The following is a 15,206-nucleotide window of genomic DNA, read 5'->3' on the forward strand; positions in this document are numbered from 1 at the left end:
ATTGTACCAAATGCTTGATCTTCTGATTCTTCTACTCGTTGCAGATTCTTCTTTAAAGAGTGTCAGTCGGGGAATAAACCACAGGAAGACTCCTGAAAACAAATCAGGGAAATGGCGCCATCTTCTGTCACTTAGTTTACAGCAACATCTTTGAACAACATTTTTTTTTTATTTTGATGATTAAAGTTGTTGTTGTGGGGTAGGACTGCATGTTATTATTGTGTTACCTCTGTAAAACATTAAGACAGTTTTTTTAATGGCATAAGGAGTTCTCATTCATTATTGGTGGATTGATATGTTTGGATTGCTAAATGTATTGTATGGGATTGGTGAGATTATACAGTGGCAGTAAGGGTGAGTGAACTGTGAGGGGCAGTCAAGTTATAGTATTGCTGACATTATCCAAGTATTGATTATAATACTCATTCGGGGTTGGTATTCAGCAAGAAATGTGCTATTTAAACTAAGGTATGATGATGGCACAAATAAAAAAACAGAATAATCCGACTTCCTGTTATTAAGCATACTTCTGCTTCAGAGCATAATTCAATGGAAGATAAATAATAGAAATGCAACATAAACATAAAACAGTAGTAGCGCTGTTGCCTCGCAGTTAGGAGACCTGGGTTCGCTTCCGGGGTCCTCCTTGTGTGGAGTTTACATGTTCTCCCCGTGTCTGCATGGGTTTCCTCTGGTTTCCTCCCACAGTCCAAAGACATGCAGGTTAGGTGAATTGGCGATTCTAAATTGTCCCTAGTGTGTGTGTGTGCCCTGCGGTGGGCTGGCGCCCTGCCCAGGATTTGTTCCTGCCTTGTGCCCTTTGTTGGCTGGGATTGACTCCAGCAGACCCCCGTGACCCTGTAGTTAGGATATAGCAGGTTGGATAATGGATGGATGGATGGATGTCATATTTTCTGAATATATACAACATCGTCTTGAATTTTATCACATGACCATGATCTTTGCTCTAATGAGATCATGGTAAGTGACGATAAAAATATGGCAGTGACTGTACATTGCTTTATTCCTTTCTGGATACAACTTTCTTTGCAACTGTCAGCAGTAGTTAGCTTTAAACCCAGCTGGAGTCAAGTGGTAAGTTTTGTGTTTTTTTGGAAATGACCTTCCCTTGCCTTTGACTTATGTTTTTATCCTGTCTTTTCAATTTCTAGTTATACCGTTTTAGGATATAATGGGTTGGAGAATGACTGACTGAAATAAAACATAGTGTTATATACAGGGTGAGTTATACATATTTTGAAAATGTTTACTTCTTCAGAAATCAAGGATAATTTTATTTGAATGGAAAGTACCTGAAAACAGGTCCATCAAATGTGATAGCTAATGTTGACGGGCTAAATTTCCAGTTTTTGCAGTGAATATGCTCTGTTCCCCAGTGACTTTGTTTACCACATACAGTATTTTTCTGGAAAATTGCCATGCAAAGGCTTAATAAAACATATTTTCCCAGCACCCCGTGGTGCTTTATGAGGCCAGTGTCACATCACAAAGCTGTAGTGGTCATGTGCAGAACTTTCACACATGTCTACTGTAAGATCATTGCCAGTCTGCTTCTGAAATGTATGATATCAAGACCCAATCAGTACTCACATTTCCATCCCACATGTGTTCTTCTGACCCTTGAAGAAATTTCTGAGAATGTTCCAGAACCTGATTCCAGGATAAAGCTTAAAAGCTACTCTTAACCACAGAACCAGTCACTACAGTTGTGTATCAGAGTACAATACTTAATGTGGCTATGTGAAACTTTGTATAAAAGCACCAAATGAATGAATAAATGTGAATATCTAATCTGTTGAGACACAAGGTGAGTTGGGAAACCAGCTAAGTCCGTATTTATTTTGAAGGATTTTATTTTGTTTCTTTTGCACTAGCAGATACAGTAAATGCTACCTGTAGTTCCTCTGTTATGGAAAGGAGTGCAGTCTTCATTTGTGTGTTTTATTTCTCTCTCGTCTCCAAGGAACATTTCCTGTTTACCTCCTGATCATCAAGCTGCAGATATACACTTAAGCAGGGTTTTTAAGAACTGAAACTGAGTGGAGTTTTTGAATCCATTTTGCATGTCAGTATGATATCCTGTTATTGGAAGTAGTAAGCAAAAGGTACAGCAGACTTATGGTGGAAGATTCCATCTCTTAGTGCATCTCAATCACTTTAGTCCCTATAGAGCTAGACCAATGGTCACACTTGTGACCCCATTCATTTTTAACTCACTTTTCCAGGATGCAGGACATCAATACAGGGGGTCCTCGGGTTACAACACAGTTCCATTCCTACAACAGTGATGTAACCCGAATTTTGGTGTAAGTCGAAACACACCCTAGCCTAAGTCACTCACCTATCCTAACACATTTGTAAAATCATAATTTAGAACATTAAAACACAACTAAGCCACAGAAAAAGGAAAAGGACATAAATATACTCTACTGTACGCTGTACTGTAGTAACAGAAAAAATGACAAAAAATGAGTGTAAAAAAATTTCTTTACCGTTATTCCTTCTGATCTCTTTACAATGTCTAATTTTACTTACATTGTGATGGCTTCCCTCTTCTTCAAAGCACTACCATCTGAAGACTCTGACTTTCGTTTAGGAGCCATGATAAGGGCCAAAAAGTTGCCAAACAAAGCAACACAAATGGAACACATCCTCTGTGCGCAACCAAATGAGTTCGCCCATGTAGTCTGTAAGTATGATGCTAATGGCGTAAACCGAAACACATCTCAATTTTTTAAAGTTTTTATGGGAGTGAGCGTTGTAAACTCGAAACATCCTATGTCGAGACGTTGTAACCCGAGGACCCCCTGTATGTGCAGAGTGGTATTCTATCCTAGACAGGTTGCCAATGCACTGCAGATCGAGATAACTGAAATAGCCAATTTTAAGTTATTTGCAAATATGTAACTAAGTTATAGAATCACTGTTCTCAAGAAAGGTCTCCAGTTCATTTTTGGAAATTTCAAATATCTGAATTAGGAAAGATACACCTTGTTTTGTGTCCTTTTAAGAGAATTCTGTTTTATGCCATCTTGGAAAGTAATATAATATTATTTCAGCAGTAATACAATACTCAAATAAATTAGGGGAACACTTAATCATCACAGTCTAAAACCAAGTCAGTTAAGCTTCAGGGATATCAATCTGTCCGGTTAGAAATTATAATCAATTGTGAATCAACTACAGTTGCTCCTTATCCTTCATGACTGATTCTTCTCTAGTTTTGTGTTTTCATAGTGCTCTTGCCACTACTGGTAGCATGAGGCAGTACCTTCAGTCAGTTCATGTTCCACAGATAGCCTCCAGGATGGTACAGCCATACATGCTGTTGCAAGAAGGTCTCAAGAGCATGGAGAAGATATAATACCCTCCATACCCTCAAGGCTACCCAGACACAGCACTTCAGGTTGAACTTCATTTGTGTCTCCCTGGTACTAAAGTCCATGGACCAGGTTTGGACCCTGGCCATGGATCAACTCATGGAGATACAGGAAAGTGTGGTGAATAGGTTGCCTCTCCCCATGAAGCAGGGCTGATGGGGCATATGTACACAGAATAAGCATAAGGGGGTACATGGAGCTGCAGAAGACCTGTGCGATGTTGAGAAGCCGCTGATGAAGTAACCAATGGTCCATCTATGGGCCAGTTACCACCAGTAGTGCAGACTGTGCTCAGTCCATTCTTCTGTCTCTCACACCGCCAGGTAAATATAGTATTTTATACAGACAGCCTTTAATGTGCTTGTTGGTGCCATTATTTGCACCATGCCTGTGCCATTTGTGAGGCCTAAAGTACATCATCAAGCGTTACAGACACATCTTTGGACAAATGCATTTTAAATAGATTTGCTTACCAAAAAAAAGCCTCCTAGATTTTGATTCAAAGGATACTCTGAAACCTCCTAAGACACCAATTCCTTTCCAAGATGCTCTACAATGTCAGTGCTTTACAGAAACATACCAGATGCAAAGAAAGGTAAACTGATGTCAAATCATTTGTGCAATTGTCAGGCAGGCGCTTGCTGTAGTGAGTTGATTTCATAATGTATGGCTTTAAATAACTGCATGTTAAGTTGTTTTTGGCAAATCTTTAATCATCAAGAAATGCCATTGGCGTTTGGCCTGTCCTTTAACAGCATCTGTTACGAATAATCTGAGTTCCCTCATTTATTGGTTTTTAAAGAATTGCCATGTCATGGATGATCCTACAAGGCTGTTGAAAGCAACCTGACTTTTTGTAATTTGTCAATGTCAATTTATTTAAAGAGCACATCTAAGACAACATCAGCAATGCTGTAACCAAAGTGTTTCATATAGACCATAAAATAAGCGTAATACAATTAAGCAATAAAATAAAAAATAAAATACATAAAACACAATACAACAGTAGAGGGAAACAATAGAGTGAAACAAACCACTGACTATGTGGATAGTATTACCATTATCACTGAAGATCCCATAAAGCTAAAAAATAAAAATAAGTCTTCAGTCTAATTTTAAACTGTGAATTTTAAAAATTTTTAAATTGTGAATTTCCCCTTGGGATTAATAAAGTATCTATCTATCTATCTATCTATCTATCTATCTATCTATCTATCTATCTATCTATCTATCTATCTATCTATCTATCTATCTATCTATCTATCTATCTATCTATCTAAACCATTCAATTGAAGGTTAATCCTTAAAGTAGTAATAGTAGTACAAATGTGGTGCATAGGCTGCAAAAGCCCTGTCCCCCTTAGTATTACACTTAGTACGAAGAACCAAAAGAGGCAACTGACCAGTAGACCTAAGATCTCTGGATGGCTGGTGTAAAACACACAATTCAGATCGATAGATGGGAGCTTATGTAAAAAATGATTGAAAACCAACAGCAAAATTTAATAATCAGTTCTAAAACTAATTGGCAACCAATGTAAGGAGTCCACAATTGGGGATACATACTGTAGGTTAAATTTCTTGCCCCAAACAAAAAAAATGAGCAGCAGCATTCTAAACCAACTGCAACCTACATATGAGGGATTTACTGATCCCAGAATATAACGAGATGCAGTAATCAAGTCGAGAAAAGATAAAAGCACGAGTAATTTTCTCAAGATCCCTAGGAAATGAAAAAAGGCTTAACCCTGGCTAAAAGATGAAGCTGGAAATAGCAACTCATAACCATGCTCAAAAATCACCAGTATCAAAGCATCAAACCATACAGTACCTGCCAATTGTTATAAATTTACTGGCTGATCTGCATTGACAAAACATTTTATATTTTTTAATATCTCACTAGTGAAAAAAAAGAACAATATGGACTGTTATCAGTGAAATTAATTACTGAAATGTGCATTTGAATCCATTTGTGTATAATACATGTGCAATAATGTATGTGCGTAGTTTAAAATGCAGAGCACATGTTGGTTCTGTTGAAGATTCTGTTTTTTATTATACTGTGTGTACTATTCAGGGGGCAAACTAAAATTTTCTTACATATTTGCGCAATGGAAATAAAAGGCATTCTAATTCTAATATAATATGTGTTACTCTATTCTTATACAGTATACATACATCCATCCATCCATTATCCAACCTGCTACATCCTAACACAGGGTCACGGAGTGTCTGCTAGAGCCAATCCCAGCCAGCACAGGCAGGAACAAATCCCGGGCACCACCGCAGGGCACACACACCCACACACTAGGGACAATTTAGGATTGCCAATGCACCTAACCTGCATGTCTTTGGACTGTGAGAGGAAACTGGAGCACCCGGAGGAAACCCACACAGACACGGGGAGAACATGCAAACTCCACACAGGGAGGACCAGGTCTCCTTACTGCGAGTTAGCTGTGCTACCACTGCGCCACTGTGCTGCCCTAGTATACATACAGATATTGTCATTATTTAAATATCAAAAAAGAAAGTGGGATTTCTTTCTAATAAGTATTTGTGCTGGTGGCTTAAACCCTATATGTAGTATGCAAGTGCCCATTTCAGTCAGATTTTAAAGTCCTTTTTTCTTGTACATTACATTACTATGAACATCTCTGTGCTACTCAGTGTTAGAGGATTACCAACTTAGAATTAGTACTGTCTATAATTAATGATTTTAACTTTATGTAACACATCTTTGTAAGCTATTTTTATGACTGTATCTTTTTGTTTGAATTGTTTTTAATGCCCACGGTATTTTGTGTTTTATTGCTTTAAAGCTAATCTTGTTATTTTTTTTATATTTTTTCCAAAAGAGGTGTTTTTTTGGTGAGTTCTTCAGAGAATGAACTGTATAGTGAAGCCTAGTGATGTGTAATATATTTTAAATAAGAGTATCGTCCAGTGCCTATTCTAAGTATTATCTCAGGGCATGTCTGTGTTGGAGTTGGTGGTTAATGGGCAACAAAATGTGCAGTTTGTCTCAGGCAGCATTATTCCATGCACTGGCTCTGATTACTGTGGTATGCTTGATGCTGCCAGGGTAGTCTCACACTCCCTGCAGCCCTAAAACTGAATAAGAAAACTTAATAATGCTCTTAGAGATATTACTTGCCCTGGAAAACAAGCATTAAAATAGTAGGATAATACTAAAAGAAAATATTAGATAATTATTTCAAACAAAAGGTGTGTCTTCATTTATATGAATGTAATTTGTCTTTCAGAATCCCTGTTCTATTTCTGCACAAGCAGGTCTTTTGGATATTTAAGAAGGTGTCATTACTCAAGCAGAATACAATTATAGCCTCTCAAGAAAACAAAACAAGAAAAAAGGGAAGTTAAAAATGAATTAAAAATTGAAATGTGTTGTTATACACACTATCTAGTTTCAGCTCTTTGTTTTCCATGGTGTAATTCTGAAGATGTTAAATTTAAATCTGTCTTAAGAAAACAACCAGCCCTGGGGAATATTACATAAAGCATGCTTATAAAGTCAAGGCTTAGCTGAGGATGCTTTGCTTGAATAGGAAGGCCTGTTTTTCCAATCAAGGGTCAGTAGATTTCACGAACGGTAAGTGTTTCAGACACAATTATGTGTACACTTGCAACATTTAAACAGTCCAAACAACTTCTTCATCATAGCAGCTATCCTGTGCTGGCACAGGGTCCTCTGTCCAGCACGTATTTTTCCACTTGGCACAGTCGAGAGTATCCTTGGGGTCTACGTCAGTGTGCTTCATATTGTCCTTAATTCGATCCATCCAACTTCACTTCAGCCGGCCTTGTGGACGCCAACCATGTGGGCTGAAACGGAGCACAGTTTGCACTACTGAGTCTTTGGTGCTACAGATGACACGGCCATACCATCGGAGCCTGGCCTCACGCATTTTCCCAGTGATGGGTGACCCCCATCATCTGTTGGACATCCTCATTTGTGACACAGTCAAGTCAGATGAGCCCTAACGACCATTGGAGCATCTTCATTTCCATGATGTGGAAGAGCTGCTCATGTTTCATGTTCACTGGCCAGCATTCAACCCCATAAAGGGTGACTGGGCGAATGACCACTTTATAGATTTTTGCATTCATGTAGATAGGCATCTTCTGGTCGCAAGGACACTCGTGACTAGACTCCATTTCAGCCATTAGACTTCATCTACGAGAAGCATTTGGACATGCGCATTGAAGGCCGCCCAGAAGTCATCTTTCTCATTGTTGGGGCACTCCACTTGTGGGGCTAATACACACATCATCCTCAAAACTGGTGAATCATCGATCTTGATTGACATCAGGCAATCGTTGATTCAGAAAACTTCCACAACAAGGTCATGCATGCGATCACCAACTACGATGCCGACGCCTTTGGATTTGGCCGCTTGTTTTGTTTGAACAACTTGTACCCCTTGCCGATGTCCCGGGTGTTACCAGCTTTCCAGTGCATTTCTTAAACAACAGATTGTCGATAACATCAATCATAATTTGGAAAGCACAGAGGAGATGTCAGTATCACAAGATGGGATACCTGTGATTTTAAGTGTGAAATTGATAGGAAGCATGATGTATTTTATGACAGGTTAGAATAGTTTACAGTTTTGTCACAAAATAGAAGGACATGTGGCAGTCCTTTCAGCAGCTGATCAAGAAATAATAGTTGATAAGAATACAAGAAAAGAAATGAACCTGCAATAAAGAAAGCGAAAGTGACCCTGTGGCAATCAATAGCCAACCGATGTCAAAGTGTGTATTGTGTAATAAATATTTGTGGTATTATTCTTTTTTTTATTCCTTGAATTATACTAGTTTGGTTGTAAACGATCTGGTGTGTGAACATCATACTTCAAACACACAAGTATGCATTTAATAAAAATATGAAGCCCAATTGGCAGCACTTCAAAGCTTAAATGCAAGAGGATAACTTACTGGAACAATACATTTAGTTTATGCAGTCATTGAAAAGGAAGTAGCCAGACTCCAGATGGACATCATATTCTTCCAGGACACCAGACTTCCAGGATTAGGATCTGTGAGGGAGAGAAACTTTTCCTTTTTCTGGCAGGGGAGAGCACCAGAGGAGACCAGAGAATATGGTGTAGGATTTGCTGTTAGAAACAGTTTGCTGGGCTCTATCACTCCACCTGTGGAGGGAAGCAACTGCATCCTATCTCTCCAGTTCCATTCCTCAACAGGATTAGCTGGCCTAATTAGTACTTATACACCAACTTTGACTTCCTCTGCAAAGGCCAAGGATACGTTCTGTGATGACTTAAATACTGTAATCGAAAGTATTCCCGAGAACGTTCATCCTTGGTGACTTTAATGCCAGATTTGGTGCAGATCATAACTCATGGCCCACTTGTCTAAGTAAGTTTGGCACCTGAAAGATGAACGAGAACGGGCAACGTCTTTTGGTAGTTCTGCTGCCATCACGGCCTCTGTGTCAGCAACACATTCTTCAACGCAAAGTCTCCTAGAGACATCCTTGATCCATGCATAGGCACCAGCTTGACAAGATACTCACCAGTTGCTCAAGTTTATCCACCATCTAGATCACACGCAGCTTTCAGAGTGCCAATTGTGACACTGACCACTCCTTGGTCTGCAGTAAGATCAAACTGTGAGTAGAGGTTAGACCATTTGAAAATGGAAGGCAGACCTCATATTGACATCAGCAAGACACACGATTAAGAGAAAGCAGAGGAATATGTGCACATTATAGAAAAATCTCTCTCAGGTTCGCCCAGTGCACACACACAAAAATGATGGGAACACTTCTGGGATACTGTCTATAATGCTGTGATGTCCTGTTTTGGCAAAAAAAACAGCAAATCAGCAGATTGGTTTGAAGCACACTCTGCAAAAATTACATCTATTATTGAAGAGAAGAGATTAACCCTGGCAGGATATAATGCCTGCTGCAGCAAAAATAACCTACAGGTCCCTTGGACTACTTGTAGCAAGGTTCAACAGTATGCCAGGCAATGTGCCAATGACTACTGACTCCAGCTTTGCTCCCAAACCCAGCCAACACATGCAACGTTAAGTGGATGTACAATGGAATCAAGCTAGCACTGGGTCCCATAGAGAAAAAAAAACTACTTCTCTGAAGTCTACCACAGGAAAGTTTATTCAGAATAAGACACAACAGTTAGAGCATTGGGTGGAGCACTACTCTGAGCTTTATTTGCTGAAGATGCTCTGAGAGCCATTGAGTGCCTACCTGTGTTGGATGAGCTCAACAGAGAACCTCCCCTCGAAGAACTCAGCAAGGCCCTGGACTCCTTCACCTCTGGAAAAGCACCAGACAAAATTTGAATCCTAGCAAGGGTCCTCAAATGCTATAAGGACACCATCATCACTGAATTACATGAAATCCTGTGGTTCTGCTGGAGGGAAGGTGCAGTTCCACAAGACATGAGATACACCAACATTGTCACCCTTTAAAAAACAAAGGTGACAGGTGCAGCTGCAATAACTACCGGGGCATTTCACTCCTCAGCACCACCAGGAAGCTCTATGCTTGAGTTGCACTGAGAAGGTTGCAAGTTCTCAAGGAGCGATTCTACCCAGAATCACAATGCGGATTCCGTGCCAACAGGTCAACAATAAACATGGTTTTCTCCCTCACACAGCTTTAATAGAAATGCAGGGAATAAACACAGCTGCACTTCATTGTCTTCATAGATCTTACAAAGGCCTTTGACCTTGTTAGCAAAGATGGTCTCTTTCTTATTTTGTCTTTTATTTTTCTTTTCTTCATTATGTAAAGCACTTTGAGCTACTTTTTGTATGAAAATGTGCTATATAAATAAATGTTGTTGTTGAGAATCCTCCCTAAGATTGGATGCCCACCTAGACTCTTTAGTATCATCAGATCATTCCATGTGGACATGAAGGGCACAGTGTTCTTTGATGGCTCAGCAGCTGGCACCTTCAACATACTAAGAGGTGTATAGCAGAGCTGCATTCTCTTGCACACACTGTTTGGGATTTTCTTCTCAGTTCTATTAAAGAACACCTTTGGATCTTCTACAGAGGGCATCTACCTTCGCACCAGGTCAGATGGAAAGCTCTCCAAACTCTCCAGGCTAAGGGCTTATACCAAGGTTCAGGTGAAGTGCCTGCATGACTTTCTTTTGGCAGATGATGCAGTAATTACGGTTCACTCAGCCGATGACCTCCAACTACTTCTGGACCACTTCAGTGAGGCTTGACATGACTTTGGTCTCACCATTAGTCTGACAAAAACACATGTCATGGGGCAGGACATGGACTAATTGCTCAACATCAAAATCTCCAACCATGAACTGGATGCTCTCCATGACTTTGTGTACTTGGGCTCAACCATCTCAGACTCCCTCTCACTCTAAGCTGATTTAAAAAAACATATTGGTAAGGCTGCTACTACCATGTCCAGACTAAACAAAGGAGTGTGGAGCAGGCAGGCTGACAGAACACACTAAGGTCCTAGTCTACAAAGCCTGTGTCATGAGCACCCTCCTTTATGGCACTGAAACTTGGACACTGCATGCCAGGCATGAGCAAAAGCTCAATGCCTTCCACAAGCACTGCCTCCAGTGAATTCTCAACATCTCTTGGCAGGACAAAGTCCGCAACAATGCTGTCCTGAAGCAAAGATGGATGCGCTGGCTTGGACACGTTGCTCTGATGGGTGCAGGCCGATTACCCAGGGACCTATTGTACGGAGAAGTGGTAAATGGGAAAAGGTCTGCAGACAGACCACAATGGCTGCAAGAGAGACATGAAGTCCTTAGGCATAGACATGGACATATGGAAAATGATGGCAATCCTGGAGGCAGGTTGAACAAAAAGGCCTCTCCTGTTTTGAAGGACCACTCGCCCAACAGAGAGAGGTGAAATGTCTAAGAAGAAGGCTAAACTCTTGACAGAAAAACCGGCATTAGACTTTGTCATGACCAAGTGCAGTAGAGACTACCAAGCCTGCATAGGCCTGCTAAGTCATGACAGACTGCATTAGAAGCTGAACACAGCACTCAACTCCATAGTCTCCCGTGACTGACAGATACTTTCTAATGTTTTGGATTAAGAAATTCCATTTAATTAGAAAGAAAACCTTGGACAAAGGTTCTGGGTTTTTGTAGCATAATGTTGCAGAGTTCTCATTGTTAATTACAAAATGGTAAAATATTATAAACTAAACTATCCATTGAAAATGACCAACATTTAAATTATGTCATTTGTTACCACCTTTTAGTCAGTAGCAGGATTTTTAGCTTATCTAACCTTTCTGCATTCTTAGTTACATAATTGTTTAAATTATTATGACATTTGTTGCAAAGTGATAAAACGTTAAAATCTACTGTTTATTTAAAAAAAAAATACTGTATCACATTTAAGTTATAATGCTGTTCGTCCACATTGTCTTTTTTGTCAACAAAAGGAAAAGATATAGTACTAATTAAAAGACGTGTGTTTCATAGTGTTAAAATTGTCAGTTATAAAAAGTACCAATTTTAAGTAAGTAAACCTCCAACGGTAAAGTATTTTAGAGATTTGTAATGTAGCCTACAAGAAAAATGCCACATTTAAAAACCTTCAAGGATCAAGGATCCTGCTGTCTTGTACGTATACTGCATAAAGCGCTTAAACCACCAGCACAAAAAAAGATTAGAAAGAAAGTCCACTGTCATGTTTAGTATAAGTCTTGACAGTATTTGTATGTACATTGTAAAACAATAAATAGTAATATATATATATTAATAGATTCAATTGCATACCTCAATAATTAAATTCACTCAATCTCTGTTATTTTAAAATAGTCCATATTGTGTTTTTCCTACTAGTAACATACTAAAATACAAGATATTCTGTAATTGATGATATGCCAGTAAAATAGAAACACGCATAAAATGTGTGTTGTCTGGCACTCGTGACAACGACTTTAATAAAGTCAATTTATTTTCAACATGCCTGTGTGATAATCCATGGCATGTAACAAACGTCGTAGGTCTAACAGAGTGCTCTCGTGTACGAATAATAGCAGCACCAAGCTAATCGAAGATTAAAAGTGTAAAATACAAAGTATTATGTAACATCAATGTACAGATCAGTCCTTTAAAATGACAAGAACGGGAATGTCTAGTCGTATTGTCCAATCTGACATTGTGCAATGCACAAATTCAGAACCGTAATGTACTTAGGCATCGGTCTGCTAAAGTTTGCGTCGCAGCCTCTATAGTTTTTATAATGCTCATTTTGCTTTATTATAGATTAATTAATTATTATTTCTTGATCAACTACTGAAAACACCGTCGCTGTCTCTGTTGCACATTCTTCTATTTAATGACAATTAAATAAAAGACGTTAAACTTTTTAAAGGTGTCCTATAACACACCGAACATCGCAACAGTCTCACGCTTCAAGTCCCTGGTACTCAATATGCCGATATTGCACCATCCTCTGTGCTGTTTGAGTGCTGTTTGAATGCTGATTGATGCTATCGACGATCGGTTGTTGGGGCTGCTCAAATCTCACGGGTGTCTGCATACTTGTGTGGATTGCCGAAGCCCGTCATGTGTTAACGAGAAACGATTTGTGCTCGTGCAACCAACTGAACTTTAATTTTAAAACAAAGCTTATTCAAACGATGCCAATTCAAACGAAACCAATTTCATAAGTGCGCCCTGTGGAATAACCCCCCACCCCCGACAAACGGGTTCAGATGTAAGCCTTGCATGTAGCTGTGATAATCGATCTGGGTTTGTATTATCATCATCGCTCCATTAGTTGTGCTTGAAGAATATCTTCAAAAGCGCACGCGTTGCGTAGGTCGACCTCTCGATTATTCTCGTCTGACATGTTTCCGCAGAGCGCGTTCCTTACGCTCAGGGAGAAGAGCTGTCCAGTGCGCCATTGGTGAACAGACAGTGGGACCGGCAGGCAGCTGTAATTAGTGCTGCGTTGCAGCTTCCATGTTGACTGGAGGTAGGAGAGCCATACGAGCAAGGAGAACACCGTAACCCGCATGTTGGGGTGTCACAGTGAAGAAATTGTGGGAGTCAATGACGACGACTGGTGGTAGTCAAGATGGCGGCCACGTTTCTAGCAGCTTTGCATAACCAATAACCAGGTGGACGAGGCGTCGCAGCAGAACTAGGTTTTTGCTTTTTCTTATCTAATTAAACGGACGTGGCATCATTAGAATTTTAATTTGCGATTTAAGGGGTTCTGTCCATTTTTTTTAAAAGGTTTTCATTTCAAGAATTTAATTTGATGTTGCTCTACTGTTTACGTCTTCCAGACGGTGGGCCTAAGCAGTTTGATCAGATGCATGTGAGTGACAAAATATTTCTCTTGAATGCCAGTGTGTGACAGACTTTGCCCAGTCAACAGTTATTTTGTGCATTTTATTTTGAGAGGCAACATTCTGTATAGGTTTGACTTCCCCTTCCGCTCGAGTGGTGTCGACTTGAACCTTCGGCGTGTAAGCGGCCTACTAACTGCAAGTGTACCTGTTCTATACCGAAATTGCTTGATAAATTGATTTGGTGCCTCACTCTGTCATCCATTATCTATTTTGATGAAATTCTGGCATGTTTAAAGGAAACTACTAGTGCAAAAAAGTGTAGCTAAATTTGAAATTACTCCGAAGTTTGGTAAGTATTATTCTGCCTGTTTTTTCGCAGTACGAGCGGCAGTGTTTGCAGTCTCGTTACACTTACTAAACAAAGTGTTAGTTTTGGTTTAAAATCGGAAACCGTAGTACCGAGTTACTATGTACTTGGCAGTCACGATGGTAAAAATATAATGGGGGAAATACGTCTTTCGCGTCTGTGTCATCTGTCTAGGACAGAATCCTGTCTTGAGCCTAGAGCTGACAGATTTAGCTAGCAAATGGGTGCATAGTAATTTGTAGTTGTCACCAACCTGTGCACATACTGTATTAGTTCATGGTGGTTGGTGTTGCTGTGACCGGTGTATTGCTGGAACATTTTCGAGCGCATAGACTAAATTAAAGGTAGGTAATACTGTATTTGTCTCCAGAGTGATATCTGGCATTTTACAGGATCTCACTAAATAAATATTTATACACCAAAATACCGATAAAGAGAGAAGGCTTTTTTGACTTGGCAGCTACAGTCACAGTGAGTCGTTAAACAAGCATATTAGTGTTGCTTTAAAGGAGCCCCAGGTGTTTTTCCTGAGCACTTCTGCTGGGTTATTTGTCGGTTGAAAGTACTCAGGGTGTCAGAGAGAGGATTGGCCCTATTGTGTATAATGTTACTCAATTTTGTCTTCATTCCCTCCTTAGCTGCTACCTTGGAGGGTCAAAAGTGTGTCCCACAACTCAGCCTCCAATCTTAAGTACCTTGGTTATTTGGTGGACCTTTCAAGAGCAGTGTTACAGGCCAGGCACACACACCCACACAACTTAGAAAATCGCACTGGCAATCACAAAGTTGTGGAACATGTAAAGGATGGCACTTTTTGCATTAAAGATATGCAGTTTCTTAAGAAAAAAATTTGCTCTTCCCTTTCTTGTATATTTTTTCTGTGTTAACAGGACCAGTCCAGGTTGTCATTGATATGGACAACCAGGTACCTGTAGCTGGGCACCACCCCTACATCCACTCCCTAAATAGTGACTGGATGTTGAGGCTCTTTGGTATGGTAAAAGTCAATAAACCTGGCAGGATCTAATTAATATAATATTTTAGAATAAGCTCTTAAAGCACTGAGGAAGTAGATTGTCTCCCTATTTCTTCTTCTTCTCCATTTATTTGT

The 15,206-nt window shown here is 39.7% G+C and overlaps 1 protein-coding gene across 3 annotated transcripts in view; it reads left to right on the forward strand.

Moving 5' to 3' along the window:
• znf638 (zinc finger protein 638) overlaps nucleotides 1–15,206 on the forward strand; it is a 252,174-nt gene that overhangs the window by 82,756 nt on the left and 154,212 nt on the right. The window contains exon 1 of one of the 3 annotated variants that reach the window (XM_051928465.1): nucleotides 13,269–13,406. The exons of 1 other annotated variant lie outside the window; for it this stretch is intronic. The gene's annotated coding sequence lies outside the window, so the exon portion shown is untranslated. Of the gene's footprint in view, nucleotides 1–13,268; nucleotides 13,579–15,206 lie in introns of those variants that run through there. One more of the 3 variants, XM_051928464.1, reaches the window with a different exon arrangement.

The sequence above is a fragment of the Erpetoichthys calabaricus genome, chromosome 5 (genome assembly GCF_900747795.2).
Source record: "Erpetoichthys calabaricus chromosome 5, fErpCal1.3, whole genome shotgun sequence".
Taxonomy (NCBI): domain Eukaryota; kingdom Metazoa; phylum Chordata; class Cladistia; order Polypteriformes; family Polypteridae; genus Erpetoichthys; species Erpetoichthys calabaricus.